The sequence below is a fragment of the Phyllobates terribilis genome, unplaced genomic scaffold, assembly GCF_046119375.1.
Source record: "Phyllobates terribilis strain yellow unplaced genomic scaffold, ASM4611937v1 Scaffold_5__5_contigs__length_657084704, whole genome shotgun sequence".
Classification (NCBI taxonomy): domain Eukaryota; kingdom Metazoa; phylum Chordata; class Amphibia; order Anura; family Dendrobatidae; genus Phyllobates; species Phyllobates terribilis.
Window position 1 is genome coordinate 189344869 of NW_027362765.1, and position 17569 is coordinate 189362437.

The 17569-nt window shown below is 47.5% G+C and overlaps 1 protein-coding gene across 1 annotated transcript in view; it reads right to left on the reverse strand.

The window, feature by feature from the left end:
* RND2 (Rho family GTPase 2) overlaps window positions 1-17569 on the reverse strand; it is a 119116-nt gene that overhangs the window by 70861 nt on the left and 30686 nt on the right. The window lies entirely within an intron of this gene.

Sequence of the window (17569 nt, forward strand, 5' to 3'; positions counted from 1 at the left end):
CATCTAATAATGCAGCACATGACAGAACAGGAAAATTGTTTGCTTAAATCAGAGGCCCGCAGAAGTGCAGCAGGCTGGAGGCAGTGTTATGGATTCATACAATACAGATCACATTTAGAGACCATATCAAGTATACAGGGAGGCCCAAAAGTAGGTCTAGGAATGTTGTCACATTGATGGAAGACATTTCGAGCACTTATAAGATTAAACTGCGTTAAAAAAATTTAAATATAATATATATATATATATATATATATATATATATATATATATATATATATATATATATATATATATATATATATATATAGTACTTAAATGCAAATCTTTTGTTGTGTGTCAGTGTGTGTATCAATATAATCTGTTGTGATAAATTTAATTCATTCAACTGTATACGGACTCTTAGGCCATCCTGTATACAGAAAGTTCCTCCAAAAGTGCACCTGTGGCACCCGTGTCTATAGCGCCACAAAATGCCTGTAATATAATTCATATGTACTGCCAGCAATGGTGAGGGATAAGTTCTCTGCTGTTTTCATTACATATACATATTGTTACCCGATCCAGGTTTTTCTGGGCCCCGGGCGAAAGAGTCTCAGTGGGCCCCTTTAACACATACCACAATTCATGATGCAGAGATACGGCGGAGAAATAAATATATATAAATATATATATATATATATATATATATATATATATATATATATATATATATATATATATATAGTACAATGCAAAGATTTCACTTCTTACATTACATGAGTGATATCTATTGCAAATTCCACAATAGCTCAGAAACCGGTGAATCGCTCCACACAGTATACTGGCCCCCATATAAGGCCCCATAAGGAATACTGGCCCCCCTATAAGGCCCCATACGGAATACTGGCCCCCATATAAGGCCCCATACGGAATACTGGCCCCCCTATAAGGCCCCATACGGAATACTGGCCCCCCTATAAGGCCCCATACGGAATACTGGCCCCCCTATAAGGCCCCATACGGAATACTGGCCCCCCTATAAGGCCCCATACGGAATACTGGCCCCCCTATAAGGCCCCATACGGAATACTGGCCCCCCTATAAGGCCCCATACGGAATACTGGCCCCCATATAAGGCTCCATACGGAATACTGGCCCCCATATAAGGCCCCATAAGGAATACTGGCCCCCATATAAGGCCCCATAAGGAATACTGGCCCCCATATAAGGCCCCATACGGAATACTGGCCCCCATATAAGGCCCCATACGGAATACTGGCCCCCATATAAGGCCCCATAAGGAATACTGGCCCCCATATAAGGCCCCATAAGGAATACTGGCCCCCATATAAGGCCCCATAAGGAATACTGGCCCCCATATAAGGCCCCATAAGGAATACTGGCCCCCATATAAGGCCCCATAAGGAATACTGGCCCCCATATAAGGCCCCATACGGAATACTGGCCCCCATATAAGGCCCCATACGGAATACTGGCCCCCATATAAGGCCCCATACGGAATACTGGCCCCCATATAAGGCCCCATAAGGAATACTGGCCCCCATATAAGGCCCCATAAGGAATACTGGCCCCCATATAAGGTCCCATAAGGAATACTGGCCCCCATATAAGGCCCCATAAGGAATACTGGCCCCCATATAAGGCTCCATACGGAATACTGGCCCCCATATAAGGCCCCATACGGAATACTGGCCCCCATATAAGGCCCCATACGGAATACTGGCCCCCATATAAGGCCCCATACGGAATACTGGCCCCCATATAAGGCCCCATACGGAATACTGGCCCCCATATAAGGCCCCATACGGAATACTGGCCCCCATAAGGAATACTGGTCCCCATATAAGGCTGCATACAGAATACTGGCCCCCATATAAGGCTCCATAAGGAATACTGGCCTCCATATAAGGCTCCATACGGAATACTGGCCCCCATATAAGGCTCCATACGGAATACTGGCCCCCCTATAAGGCCCCATACGGAATACTGGCCCCCCTATAAGGCCCCATACGGAATACTGGCCCCCCTATAAGGCCCCATACGGAATACTGGCCCCCCTATAAGGCCCCATACGGAATACTGGCCCCCCTATAAGGCCCCATACGGAATACTGGCCCCCCTATAAGGCCCCATACGGAATACTGGCCCCCCTATAAGGCCCCATACGGAATACTGGCCCCCATATAAGGCCCCATACGGAATACTGGCCCCCATATAAGGCCCCATAAGGAATACTGGCCCCCATATAAGGCCCCATAAGGAATACTGGCCCCCATATAAGGCCCCATAAGGAATACTGGCCCCCATATAAGGCCCCATACGGAATACTGGCCCCCATATAAGGCCCCATAAGGAATACTGGCCCCCATATAAGGCCCCATACGGAATACTGGCCCCCATATAAGGCCCCATAAGGAATACTGGCCCCCATATAAGGCCCCATAAGGAATACTGGCCCCCATATAAGGCCCCATAAGGAATACTGGCCCCCATATAAGGCCCCATAAGGAATACTGGCCCCCATATAAGGCCCCATAAGGAATACTGGCCCCCATATAAGGCCCCATAAGGAATACTGGCCCCCATATAAGGCCCCATAAGGAATACTGGCCCCCATATAAGGCCCCATACGGAATACTGGCCCCCATATAAGGCCCCATAAGGAATACTGGCCCCCATATAAGGCCCCATAAGGAATACTGGCCCCCATATAAGGCCCCATAAGGAATACTGGCCCCCATATAAGGCCCCATAAGGAATACTGGCCCCCATATAAGGCCCCATAAGGAATACTGGCCCCCATATAAGGCTCCATACGGAATACTGGCCCCCATATAAGGCCCCATACGGAATACTGGCCCCCATATAAGGCCCCATACGGAATACTGGCCCCCATATAAGGCCCCATACGGAATACTGGCCCCCATATAAGGCCCCATACGGAATACTGGCCCCCATATAAGGCCCCATAAGGAATACTGGTCCCCATATAAGGCTGCATACAGAATACTGGCCCCCATATAAGGCTCCATAAGGAATACTGGCCTCCATATAAGGCTCCATACGGAATACTGGCCCCCATATAAGACTCTATACGGAATACTGGCCCCCATATAAGGCTCCATACGGAATACTGGCCCCCATACAACGCTTCATACGGAATACTGGCCCCCATATAAGGCCCCATAAGGAATACTGGTCCCCATATAAGGCTGCCTAAAGAATACTGGCCCCCATATAAGGCTCCATAAGGAATACTGGCCTCCATATAAGGCTCCATACGGAATACTGGCCCCCATACAAGACTCTATACGGAATACTGGCCCCCATATAAGGCTCCATACGGAATACTGGCCCCCATATAACGCTTCATACGGAATACTGGCCCCCATATAAGGCCCCATAAGGAATACTGGTCCCCATATAAGGCTGCATACAGAATACTGGCCCCCATATAAGGCTCCATAAGGAATACTGGCCTCCATATAAGGCTCCATACGGAATACTGGCCTCCATATAAGGCTCCATACGGAATACTGGCTTCCATATAAGGCTCCATACGGAATACTGGCCCCCATATAACGCTCCATACGGAATACTGGCCCCCATATAACGCTCCATACGGAATACTGGCCCCCATATAACGCTCCATACAGGATACTGGTCCCCATATAATGCTGCATGCAGGCTGTTACCCCCACATAATGCCCCATACAGGCTGTCCCCCCCTTATAATGCTCCATGCAGGCTGTTACCCTCCATATAATGCCCCATACAGGCTGCCCCCCCCCCCTTTTAATGCTCCATGCAGGCTGTTACCCCCCACATAATGCCCCATACAGGCTGCCCCCCCTTATAATGCTCCATGCAGGCTGACCCCCCCCTTATAATGCCCCATGCAGGCTGTCACCCCCTCTCTCTATAATGCCCCATGCAGGCTGTCACCACCTCTCTCTATAATGCCCCATGCAGGCTGTCACCCCCTCTCTCTATAATGCCCCATGCAGGCTGTCACCCCCTCTCTCTATAATGCCCCATGCAGGCCGTCACCCCCTCTCTCTATAATGCCCCATGCAGGCCGTCACCCCCTCTCTCTATAATGCCCCATGCAGGCTGTCACCCCCTCTCTCTATAATGCCCCATGCAGGCTGTCACCCCCTCTCTCTATAATGCCCCATGCAGGCTGTCACCCCCTCTCTCTATAATGCCCCATGCAGGCTGTCACCCCCTCTCTCTATAATGCCCCATGCAGGCTGTCACCCCCTCTCTCTATAATGCCCCATGCAGGCTGTCACCCCCTCTCTCTATAATGCCCCATGCAGGATGTCACCCCCTCTCTTTATAATGCCCCGTGCAGGATGTCACCCCCTCTCTTTATAATGCCCCGTGCAGGATGTCACCCCCTCTCTTTATAATGCCCCGTGCAGGATGTCACCCTCTCTCTTTATAATGCCCCGTGCAGGATGTCACCCCCCCCCCCCCATTTATAATGCCCCATGCAGGATATCACCCCCTCTCTTTATAATGCTCCATGCAGGCTGTTCCCCCCACATAATGCACTATGCAGGCTGTTCCCCCCCCCCTTTATAAAGCCCCATGCAGGCTGTTCCCCACCTTATAATGCCCCATGCAGGATGTCACCCCCTCTTTATAATGCCCCATGCAGCATGTCACCCCCTCTCTTTATAATGCTCCATGTAGGCTGTTCCCCCCACATAATGCACTATGCAGGCTGTCCCCCCCCCTTTATAATGCCCCATGCAGGCTGTTCCCCACCTTATAATGCCCCACGCAGGCTGTTCCCCACCTTATAATGCCCCACGCAGGATGTCACCCCCCCTCTTTATAATGCCCCATGCAGGATGTTCCCCTCTTTATAATGCCCCATGCAGGATGCCACCCCCCCCCTCTTTATAATGCCCCATGCAGGATGCCACCCCCCCTCTTTATAATGCCCCATGCAGGCTGTTCCCCACCTTATAATGCCCCACGCAGGATGTCACCCCCCCCTCTTTATACTGCCCCATGCAGGATGTCACCCCCCCCTCTTTATAATGCCCCACGCAGGCTGTTCCCCTCTTTATAATGCCCCATGCAGGATGCCACCCCCCCCCCTCTTTATAATGCCCCATGCAGGATGCCACCCCCCCCTCTTTATAATGCCCCACGCAGGATGCCACCCCCCCCTCTTAATGCCCCATGCAGGATGCCAGCCCCCCCCCTCTTAATAATGCCCCATGCAGGATGCCAGCCCCCCCCCTCTTAATAATGCCCCATGCAGGATGCCACCCCCCCCTCTTAATAATGCCCCATGCAGGATGCCACCCCCCTTCTCTTTATACTGCCCCATGCCTCCATACATTAAAAAAAAAAAGATCAAATACTCACCTCCCTCCTCCTCCTCACCTGCTACCTGCTGCCCGCTGCTCGGGTCCGGACTCCAGCGTTGTCTGCGTCTTCCCGCTCAGCGCTCCCTGTGACGGCTCAGGGGAGGGCGCGGTGTAAAGACGTCACCGCACCCTCTGACCAGAGACGTCACAGGGAGCGCGCACCAGGAAGACAGCGGATCTGCGGAGGCACGGGGAGAGGTAAGTATCCGGCTGCCAGGGCCCTGAGCAAGCGGCGGAGAAGGGCGGGCGCCGACACCGCTCTCCTCTGCCCATAGCCCAGCGGGGTGCGCGACCGCCAGTGGGCCCCTCTGCCTGCTCAGGGCCCCGGCACTTGCCCGGGTGCTGACGCCGGCCCTGACCCGATCCCTTACTGGAGGATTATGCACTTTTGTCCAAACCAGGAAGTTTGGACAAAACACGATTTGACACAATCCCTCAGAGAGGGGAGGAGGTGCTTCAGTAGTAGTTGTAGTTTTGAGGAGGAAAGATGTAGCATTATGAAGGGTCCTGGTGCAAGGGGGAGAAGCGTGCTCCCTCTGCAACGACAGAGGTGCAAAAGGCCAGGTCTCAGTCCCGAGAGCACAGAGACTTCCAGGGTCCGTGCTAAACTTAACCCCTTACTGGCCCAGGGCATATTAGTACGCCCCAGGTCAGCACCCCCGATTCAGTGAGGGCTCCGGAGCTGAGCCCGCACTGAACCGGGCACATGTCAGCTGATTATTACAGCTGACAGGTGCCCGCAACAGCCACGGGTGGAATCGCGATCTCGTGATCGCGGGTCACCGATGGGTGGTGATGACAACCCTGGGTCTGCAGCAGACACCAGTGGTTGTCATGTAAAGATTACTATGAGCGCCACCTAGTGGTCGGCACTCATAGTACAGGAGCATTTCTGCTACATACAGGTGATCGGCTGATCACCTATATGTAGCAGAGGAGATCGGACAGTTGCTGCTTCTAGTCTATGGAGACTATAGAAGCAAGCAAAAAATTGAAAAAAAAAAAAAGTTTAAAAATATTAAAAAAATTTAAAAAATATAAAAGTTTAAGTTGCCCCATTCAAAATAAAATAAAAAATAAACCCCACATACACATATATGGTATCGCTGCATTCAGAATCGCCCGATCTATCAATATAAAAAAATAATTAATCCGATCGGTAAACTGTGTAATGAGAAAAAAATTCTAAACGCCAGAATTACATTTTTTGGGTGCCGCAGCATTGCAATAAAATGCAATAACGGGCAATCAAAACATCGGATCTAACCCAAAATGTTATTAATAAAAAAAGTCAGCTCAGCGTGCAAAAAACAAGCCCTCATCCGGCCCCAGATCCCGAAAAATGGAGACGCTACGAGTCTCGGAAAATGGCGCCTTTTTTTTATTTATTTTTTTTAGCAACCTTTGGATTTTTTTCACCACTTAAATAAAAAAGAACCTATACATGTTAGGTGTCTACGAACTCGTAATGACCTGGAGAATAATAATGGCAGGTCAGTTTTAGCATTCAGTGAACGTGGTAAAAAAAATTAAAAAAAAAAAACATCTGTGGTATTGCACTTTTTTTGCAATTTCACTGCACTTGGAATTTTTTTCCCCGTTTTCCAGTACATGATATGGTAAAACTAGTAATGGCGTTTAAAAGTACAACACGTCCTGCAAAAAAATAAGCCCTCACATGGCCATATTGACCAAAAAATAAAACCGCTATGGCTCTGGGAACAAGGGTAGCAAAAAACGAAAATGCAAAAACGGAAAATCCCAAGCTCGCGAAGGGGTTAAAGCCCGCTCAGTCTTTATGACTGGAATTAGAGTGCTTTTTCCTAGGGGCTCAGCAGTGCATAGAATGAGGAACACTACTACAGAAGTAGGTGTTTTCCACAGGATTCAAGCTGCCTGCTCGCTAGACGGGATCACGCATCCAGTAACTTTTCACCTTGGACCCAAGGATCCAAGGAATCACTTACCAGAGGTATGATGAGCAGCAGGAAGGCTACACAACATCACAGCAGAGAATCTGAACCCTCACCATGCAGGCCTGACCAAAACCCTGTATGTGAATTGCCTAGAAGCTTCTAGAACTGTTTGCAGAACTCCAGTAAAAAGGTACAAACTGGTTATTACCCTGTCTAAAGCGAATTATTTTCTGCTGCCCCATTCCTGCTACTTCTCCCCTGGGAGACAGCCCTGGTTGGGAAGGGTTAACCACCTGGCACTGTTCATCACCACCTAACTCCCAGGGGCAATCAGTGCCCGGCCATACCAGGCTGAACATCCCCTCTGGCGTCACAAACCTTTTTATTATTAACCCCCCCACAATTGATAAAGTCTGACGCGCGCCCCCGGTCAGACCATACTTGCACTCGGACCGCCAAGCACCAGTGCCGTAACCGGAGTGGCACACCCATAACTGATGTTTCTGACACAAGTCCCTTTTTCCCCCCACATATACGCTAGACTAATGTCAACACTCACCCCCACGACCCCTGAACAAGTTCAGCCAACACTGTTTATGTGGGCTCCGGCCAACTGCCTATCTGGGAATGTCAATTTGGCATGTCCAATTTCAGACTAATTGCTTTATTCTCTTGGAGATAAGCCAGTGGTTTTCTGATTGAGAATACATGAGCACTCAGCCGACCGAGCGTATGGGAGAGACCGCCAGGACGGCTGTTGGTCGAACAACTGGCCGAAACGTCGTTTGGCCAACCGCTATCTAATTTGTATGTGGCAATTATACCCTACGCAAGTTGGTAGAGTTTGATAAGCTGATCATGCCTCTAAATCAAGGGTTGTCAAACTCAAATATGCAGAAGGACAAAATGAAAAACTTGGGACAAAGTCACGGGCCAACCAGTATACAGAGTAATGGGCCCCACATAGTCCTCCATACAGAATAATGGGCCCCACCTAGGGAGTGGTAGTTCTGGTGTCACAGGCCAAATAAAACCACACTGCGGGCCAGATTTGGCCCACGGGCTGAAGTTTGACTTGTATGCTCTAGATAGAAGACCATTTTCACTACAATTTTGGGCACGTAAAAACACTGTCCTTTGCTAGTAAGAACATTTACAATGCCTATCAGTTTCCCACAGATCTTATAATAAAATATGGGACTGCAGACGACCGTCATAGTGACCAGCCCAGGGGATGACTCTGAACCCGGGCCTTTGGGGATGTCGCGGTGGTTGGCTCCCGGGCCCGCACCCTGAGGTCAGCTTTAAAAAGGGGGATTGTTAATTTTATGAAAGTTCGTGACGCCACCTGTGGTTTCTGGTGGGAATCACCAGCGCTGCAACAGTCCACTGAGGCCGGTGATAAGGCAGCTCGATGGTATAGCTCCCCACAGGTGGAGCTAGGCCTCAGGGCAGCGTACGGAAAGAGGGATGCAGGACAGGCGAGACCCAGCCGGGTCAGAGCAAGAACAGGGACAAACACGATAGTCACTTCAGTACCTTTTACTGATGGAAATTCAGGCACATCCCGGAGCACTGTAGAGTGAAGGGTGCATATCAGGATCCTCCCCAATGAGCGGGTGTAGGGCCTCCTGTCTCTTGCCTCTGCGTAGTAAGTTTCTGACCTGCCTGGAGCTGGGCCTAACTTTGTCTCTGTCCTGCGCTGGCTGACCTTGTGGTAGGGCCTTTTCTTGGAGTACACGCTCCTCAGCTTTCGGGGCCTATGTGTCTCCCGGTTCTGTTATGTATCAGCACTCTAGCGATCCTGGGACCTGTAGTTCTCCAGGGATTCTGGTTATGCCTTACTGGGTCATAGAGATCCCGGTAAGCTTCAGACCCGGTGTCCGGTAAATTATTCGGGGTGAGCTGTGTAAGCTCCTCTGCCCCCTATGTACTAACTCTCCACTTGCCTTCAGCCTACTCGGGCCCTCACTAGGCTATACACACTAACGGCAGCTTGCCGCCCTTCACCGATCTTATGGCACCGGCACACCTTAAAGCTCACTATTCTGAGCTGCAACGGAGTCTGGAATGTGCTCCACTGCAGGCTGACCTCTCAGGCTTCTCTTCTGCAGGAACTCTCTCAACAGACTTGGCTCCGTCGACTCCAGACTGCACTGCCTGGCTCCACCTTCCCCATTTATATCCCTAACGGGCTCCCTCTGCTGGTCTGAGGTGGAAGGTGGAGATGTGTGAATGTTTATGGGGGCCTCTTGTGGAGGAATCCATCAATGCACTCTTCCAGGATCTGTGATACCAAGCGCAGCTGGGCGTCACAATACGACACTGCATTAGGGAATTGATATGCAACTCCCTTGAAGAGAGACATCCAATCTTTGAGGTTCATCTCTGAATAACATATCATAGGTGAAGAGTGAGGATCCTTATGTAATCGTGGACTTCACAGCATTCATCACTTCTTTCAAAGTAAACCAACTCAAAATATGATCATCGTCCAATTCAATGTGAGCACTTCTTCTTGGCAAGAAAAATGTTAACATTAACAGTGTGAGTGAAGAACTAAAGAGAAATCCTTGGGCGACAAAGTATACAAGCCAAGCAACTCAATAATCAGCGCAATCTCTCCAAATCCCTTATTCACGGCATATTTAGGTCGTTGCCTTGCTCTGATAAACACAACTATTTTGCTTCCAGCTCCCCTGACAAAAGGGACGGCAAATAGTCTACTGCAAAGTTCAGCAAAGGCTTCTGGGGAAACGCCATGAAATTAGCATGAGAATGATAGAGCGCTGAGTGAAGCTTTGTCCTCAGCAGGGTTGTCAATAGAAGAGGGTGAAAACAAATGTTAAAAAGCCAAACCAGAGAGACTTCAACAACAGAATGGATAGAGATCTGGCTTCTTGTAAACGAGGGGTGGCCTGGGAAAATCCTCACCTTGCAGCAACATGGCTTTCATTGTAATGGGGAATGCGCTACAAGCCAACAATGCTAAGGAGATGCTGAGAAGAGGCCGCTCAATAGTACAACCAGAGCCAAGGGGCCACGTTCTTATATAGGAATGGTCATGAATGGACTTGTCTCCACAGCTTAAAATGATATCAGATTAGTATTGTAGGTTTATATTGATGCCCAATTGGACAAAGTTGGAATGTGATATATTGCAGAACATAACATTGCTAGAATAGAAGGTCTCCAAATGTGTTTTACTGTTCAGATGACATGATAAAAAGGGAATGACTGTGCAGAGGTTACACGCTAAACCTGGTGCCTGAAGAGGCTGTCAGTAGGAGCAACCCTTCTAAGCAGTCTATATGGGCATACAGGTCATATAAAGTTGAATTAAATAATACTATAGTAGTTAAGATATGAGGTCTTAAGAACAATGTGGATTTCTCTGGAATATGTAAATGAGCATTAAGATCTATGGGCCATACAGATCCTCCAGAGCTTATTTTAAATTAAAGGGATAGTTACTAGTGTGACACATTTAATGACTGACAGTCTGCCATCCTGGTCTATATGTCTCACACAGGTAATGCTCCCTTATATGTAAAATAAGCTGTGGAGGCAAATTCTCAGGGAGATCTATGTCTGGCCCATAGATCTTAATAGCTTATTTATGTAGCACCCTGAGGACTCGGCTGCTACAGGGGTATTACGCCTCAAGCCAGAGGTGTGGTATTCCACTCCCGGGTAAGGATGGAGTGTGGAACTGAGCTCAGTTAGCTGCATGCACTACACACATCCCATTTCCGGGGAACAGACCGATGGTACTCCCACTAGAGAAATGTGCAGGTACGACAGTGTCTGTTCCTGGCTGGAGTGGGAGGGGGGTGGAACATCCCAGTAGTGTAGGGGCAGATAGGGGGAGCAGCCTGGGTAAAGCTAGGAGCTCATTGGGTGCTGGTCACCTGAGCTCACACATAGAGGGAGTATATAAGGTGGGCACCATCTTAGGACAGGGTCTTTGTAGAGTGAGTCAGTCTGTCAGAGTGTAACCCGAGGAGCAGAGCAGAGAAGCTCAGCCAGGAGGGCTGACAGGGAGTTGTGGTTCCGGCTGGGCCCAGCTCCAAGGCCAAGAGAGAGAGGAGTCTGAAGGACCCAGAGAAAACAAGAGGGAACTCCAAGAACCCAAAATTAGATCAGAGGGTGAAGAGTTGGCACCTAGGGTACCGGATCCCAAGCTGGCAGAGAGAAAAGCACACCTTAGCCAGAGACCGGAGGTCGTGGGCAGGATCTGCCACGACCCTCACCAAATCCACCAGGAAGGCAGACCAAGTATAGGGTCAGGGAACCCAGAGGAGGTGTACCCACCAAGAGACCCGAGGGAGCCGGACATAGGTGGATCCCTGGTGAGAACGGCCAGAAGAGAGGGAAAGTCAGACAGGAGCTCAGGACCACGCTCCAGAACTGCCTGGGGGTTAGCAGAGTCCAGGACCTGGTGGACGCAGCACGGCTCGGGTGGTCGCTTCAGGCCAGAGTGACCATAAGAACACCCGTAAGTAAAAACCCCTGAACTGCACAGCCCGACTGAGTCTTCTTGCTGATTCATCCTGCACCTTCACAACCACCATCCTCTACATCTGACCCCCTGAGGCTATACCCCTCCCGTTGGGGGTTATACTACCAAAGCTGCACACATACCAACAGCCTCAGCGGACCCTGCTGCAGCGGCGGCCTTTTGACCGCAAATCAACGGGTGGCGTAGTCGACACAAAGAACTCTAATAACATCTATAAGGACTGCCACACACTGAGTTTGACACCCTGGGCACGGACCGGGTCACAGCCACTCGGAGACTACAACCCCCATCTGATCCGGCTCCGGGTATCCCCCTAACAACACTGGCCCAGGGGGCGCGTCATTTACATATGAAGAAAAATGTGTATTTCTCTGGAATAAGATCTCAGATCACAGACAAAATGTATTTATTTTTTTCCCAACTTTCTATGACCTGCATGTCCATATAAATGGTTTAGGAGAGTTGATCCTACTGATGGATTTAATCAAATTAACACAAGACATAACATCTATACAAATTTTACATCTCTTTTAAAGCCAAATCACTGCTCGAACAGAGTTACACAATTATTCCCCCATGTTGGAGACGTGGCTTGTCGGAGAATTGCAGTTGAGCCTCTAGAGTCACATAAATTAAACGTTTGAGGGGCCTTTTTTTTTTTCAATTCAGTTGTCCTAGTTTTTAGCAGTTTCATCTGCACCCACTAATGTCCTAATGATTTTTCACTTGGTCATAGGCAAATGTCCCGTGTGTAAATGAAGGACCCTGAACCTTTGTACTCCATTAAATCAATGCAAAAAGGGAACTACTTTGGCTGTATAATGCCCTTTACTTTTAAATGTTCAGAAAAAATTCGTCCAGTGTCCCCCATATTTACTTATATGCTAAATCTGCCATCCCATGTGGTGGTACTTGTAAAGAGATGCTGTTACAAATAGGGGGAAGTACGTTCTCATCCTGAAAGTTAGGATGCATATAGAGAAGAGCAAGTTTAATATGGTGGTTTATTAACAGTTTAAAAAAATAAAAAGTTTGAAGGTCTTAAAGGACAGTAGGTGTCATGGATTTACTGCAACAGAAAGGGGACAGAAGACCGCATTGCCTGGTTTCACATACTCCTGCACAGATTAGAATCACTTCTTCATATTAACTGGTGCAGGTTTCTGTTAGCAGCACGCTTTTAACTGTTCAGCTTAGGGTTTCTGAACCTTCCCAGCTTGGATGATCTCCATTGCCAGTGTTAGTTTTTCACTGCCTGGTGTGGAGGTGTTGGTTGTTGGTAGAGGTGTTTGGAGTGTTGATCTGTTGGCAATGACCGAAATCACAACATATCAAGCATTGCAAACGAGAGCTGAGGCTCACAGCAGGGAAGGAGTTAAAGAAGAGAAGAAATGGTAGTTAATGTTACTTAAAGATCAATACGCAAAATACAAAGACAGAAGGCTATTGAGCCAATAATCAATTAACGCGGGTGGTAATTACAAGCCCTTGAATAATATATTAGCATGACATTATTAGAGTAAGAAATCTGTGGAGTCTGTGCAATCATCATCAGTCGGAGGTCTTTAAGGGCTTAGCAATATTGCTGGAGAGATTTCAGGCAAGTGGCATTTTATTTTACAAAAAAGGCAAGAATTAAAGTGAATATACACTTGGAAAAAAAGAAAAGAAATAGAAACACTTATTTTACAACTGTGCATGAGGCATCTATTCATACATTCCCAGGAAAGGTTCTTGAACATTCAATTGCTCTGCAGGACGCGGAACACAATTAAAGTTACAGTACAATATTGTTGAACCATGGATTTGCAAAACTGGCATGATAATCCCTGGAAAAGGATGGCTGACTAGTGAATAAAAAAAAAAATAAAAAATAAAGTTACATTATCTGTAATTGACAGCAGAATTAGGTAATGAAACCTACCTGATGGGGGTTGGCAGCTACCCAGCACCAGCTTTAGGCTGTTAAGGGGTACGTCCCTACAGGTTAAAATTGTACATAATCATTTGCAGAAAATCCGCTGCATGTTACAAAAGCACTGTAAATTAAGATTTCTGCAGCGAAATTACATAACGTTAATTGACTAGCGCCGCAGATTGGAAATCTGCAGTATGGCAATTTATACTGCAGATGTACGGTAATGCAAAGAAGAAAATGTGGAGAAGCGCCATTGCATTTCTACAATGAAATCTACAGCATTTTTCGCCACTGCAGATAGTCCCACAGTTGTGTATAAAGCTGCATAATCGTGAACGAGTATAAAAAAAAATGCTTGTTCACAACTACCTTGCTATGTAAACACGTTGCTGATCACTCAATTACGTTCACTGGGTGAAATGATCTTTTGCGCAGCACAAAAAAGTAGGCATTAGACCTACTGGTAATAGGTTTTCCAGGAGTCCCTCATGACAGCACCCTTAGGAGGACGTCCTTAATATCTCTGATAGGGACAGGAAACACAGAAGAGTTTAAAAGCCCCCCCCCCCTCCCCCCTCACCCATACCTTCAGTGATTTTCCAAGTACCACACCAGGATGGATGCAACGCTATTTTATTTAGCTTCCTTCTATCTATGTTAACATCACACAGCAGAATGGAATATAAGGGGGTGAATATAATAGGTGCTGTCATGAGGGACTCCTGGAAAACCTATTTCCGGTAGGCCTAATGCCTACTTTCCAGGACATCCCTCCTGACAGCACCCTCAGGAGATTACCAGAGTATATATTCAGGGAGGGATTATAGCTTGGAGGACCTTCCTTCCGAAAGCCATTTTCTGGTTAGACAGAATGTCCAGCTTATAGTGTCTGCAAAAGGTGTTTAAACTTGTCCATGTTGCAGCCCTACATATTTGGTCCATAGATGCACCTGCTTGTTCTGCCCATGATGTGGCCATTGCACGGGCAGAATGGGCTCTTATATTACCTGGAGGGGGTTTTCCTTCTGAAGAATAGGCTAGATGTATCACAGATGTGACCCACCTTGCCAGAGTCATTTTTGAAACCTTTTTCCCTTTGTTTTTACCTGCGAACTGTACAAACAGGTTAGAGTCAAGTCGCCAGTCTTGTGTTGTTTCTAAATACTGAAGAACTACCCTCCTGACATCTAGGTAATGAAAGGCTAGCTCTTGCTCATTTCTATGGTCCTGACAGAACAAGGGTAAAACCATTTCTTGATTCATGTGAAAATGTGTTACCACTTTTGGCAAGAATGCTGGATCCAGTCTGAGGATGATACAGTGGTCCAGAATTTTTAGGTAGGGATCTTTTATTGAGAATGCTTGTATCTCCCCAATGCTTCTCGCCGTGGTTATAGCCACTAGAAAAGCGGTTTTGAAGGAGACAATTTTTTCACTTGCCTCTCCGAGGGGTTCATAAGGATGTTTGCACAGATTACTCAAGACTGCATTCAAATCCCAAGGGGGGATATGAGTTTTTACTGTCGGTCTCATTCTCATTGTGGCTTTCATGAACCTCTCGATCCAAGGATGCTATTGGGAAATCCATGAAAATACTTAGAGCTGCAATCTGCACCTTTAGAGTTCTAGGTCTTAGACCTTTGTCAAAACCAGCCTGCAGAAATTCTAATACCTCTGGGATGTTAGGACTAGAATCTTCCATTGCAGATTCCCCGTATAGCGTACAAAACTTCTTCCATATTTTTGTGTAGATTGCTGATGTTCCAGGTTTTCTACTATTTTTCATTGTTGAGATCACCGCGTCTGAGTCCTTTGGACCTTAGGATATTCCTTTCAGGATCCAGGCTGAAAGTTGTAGAAATTTTACCTTGAGATGGTATAATGGTCCTTGGAAGAGTAGATCCTGTCTTTCTGGCAGAATAATTGGATCCTCCAAGGCTATCTTCAGTAAAGGAAATCAGCTCCTCTTGGGCCAGAAAGGTAAGATTATTATTACCCTGGTCCGATCTTCCTGCATCTTCCTTAAGGCTATGTGCCCACAATGCAGAAATGCTCAGGATTTTTTCCTGAGCGTTTCTGCATCTCCCTGGCAGAAAAAAACTCATGCGGAATGTACATGCGTTTTTCATGCCAGGGACATGCGGAAATGAAGCAGATCTTCACTTGCATTCCGCATGCGGATCGACAAGCGCTTTCCAGGCAATTTTAGCATCACTTGGAAAGTGCTTGACAACTAGGTCACACTATATAAATCCATGTAAACAGCATGGATTTATATAGTGTGACCTTAGAATGGTTAAAAATAAAAAAATAAACCTATACTTACCTTCCGATGGCCCGGGGTGTGCTGCTGCGCTCGTTCCTGGCTGCCGGGATATCGCGATGCCCTGTACTGAAGGACCTACCGTCACATGACTGATGTCCCTGCAGGTCCTACAGTCCAACGCGATCTGCTGGCAAAGGAGAAGGAGAGCAGTGCGGGCCGCCAGAAGGTGAATATAATCTTTACTTTTTATTGTATTCTTTTTTTTACAGTTTCTATGGTATCTGGGTGTGGAGGAGAGCCTCCTGTCCTCCACACCCAGGTACCATACGCACATTAGAACACGCCAATTACGCAAGTACAGATGCAGTCTTGCGGAATTAGCGCGTTCTAATGCAAGTCAAAGGGGCGAAAACGCATCGCTTCCGCAAAATAATTGGTACTGCTGCGTTTTTTTCCGCAATGATAATTCGCAGCGGAAATATCCACAGCATGTGCACAGCACATGCGGATCATCATTGGGGAACATTGCTGCCCTTCTACCATGCGTTTTTAAATGCGTTTCCGCAGCATTTCCGCAGCTGCAAAACCGCTGCGGAAACGCATTAAAAACGCATCATGGGCACACAGTCTAACGCTAGTGGAATTAAGGGTAGAGGAGGAAATGCGTAAGCTAGGTCCATGTCCCATTTCTGAGACAGAGCATCTACTCCGGTTGGTCTGTCTCTTGGGTTGAGGGAGAAAATTTTTTGTTTTTGCGTTTTTCCGGGTGGCAAATAGATTGACTTGAGGGGAACCCCACCCATCTGAGTTCTATGTGATGGAACTCCTCTCAATTCAGCTCCCATTCTGTTTGTTGTAAGGTTTTTCGACTGAGGAAGTCAGCCACCTGCTAGGAGTTCTTTTAGGTTCGATGATCCAGGAAGGTATTGTGCGTGCCAGGTACCTTGTAGGTACTGATCTTCCACATGTGCTCCCCAGCCTCTGCTGCTTGCGTCAGTGGTAAGGGTGATGAAGGGGATCAACTTCCACATAACTCCCTTTTCCAGGTTGGTTCTTGAAGTCCACCACTTCAGAGATTTCTTTGCTGTTCCTGACCAGGTTATCTTCTTGTCCAGACCCTCCATCTTCCTGTTCCAGGGTCCCAGGATCCGATGTTGAAGAGGCCTTGAATGAAATTGGCTCTACCGAACCGCAGGTATGGAGGCTGTCATCCGACCCAGAATCTTCATGCATTCTCTGATTGCCATCTTCGATTTCTTTCCGAAAGAAATGATTCGGTCTGAGATCTGTTCGTTTTTGTTCTGGAAGGAAAGACATCGGTCGTTCTGAGTCCAGAAGAATCCCTAGAAAGCTCTTCTGATTTTTCCCAGTTTATAATCCAACCTAGATTCTTTCGAACTAAGGTGGTTGAGGATAAACTGGCTCTTAATTGCTGAGGAGAGTCTGCAATTAGTAGGAAATCGTGCAGGTATTTGTATTAGACAATTAGAATTCCTTGTTCTCTTAAAAACACCATAACCTCGGGCTACTAGTTTAGTGAAAATGCGTGGGGCC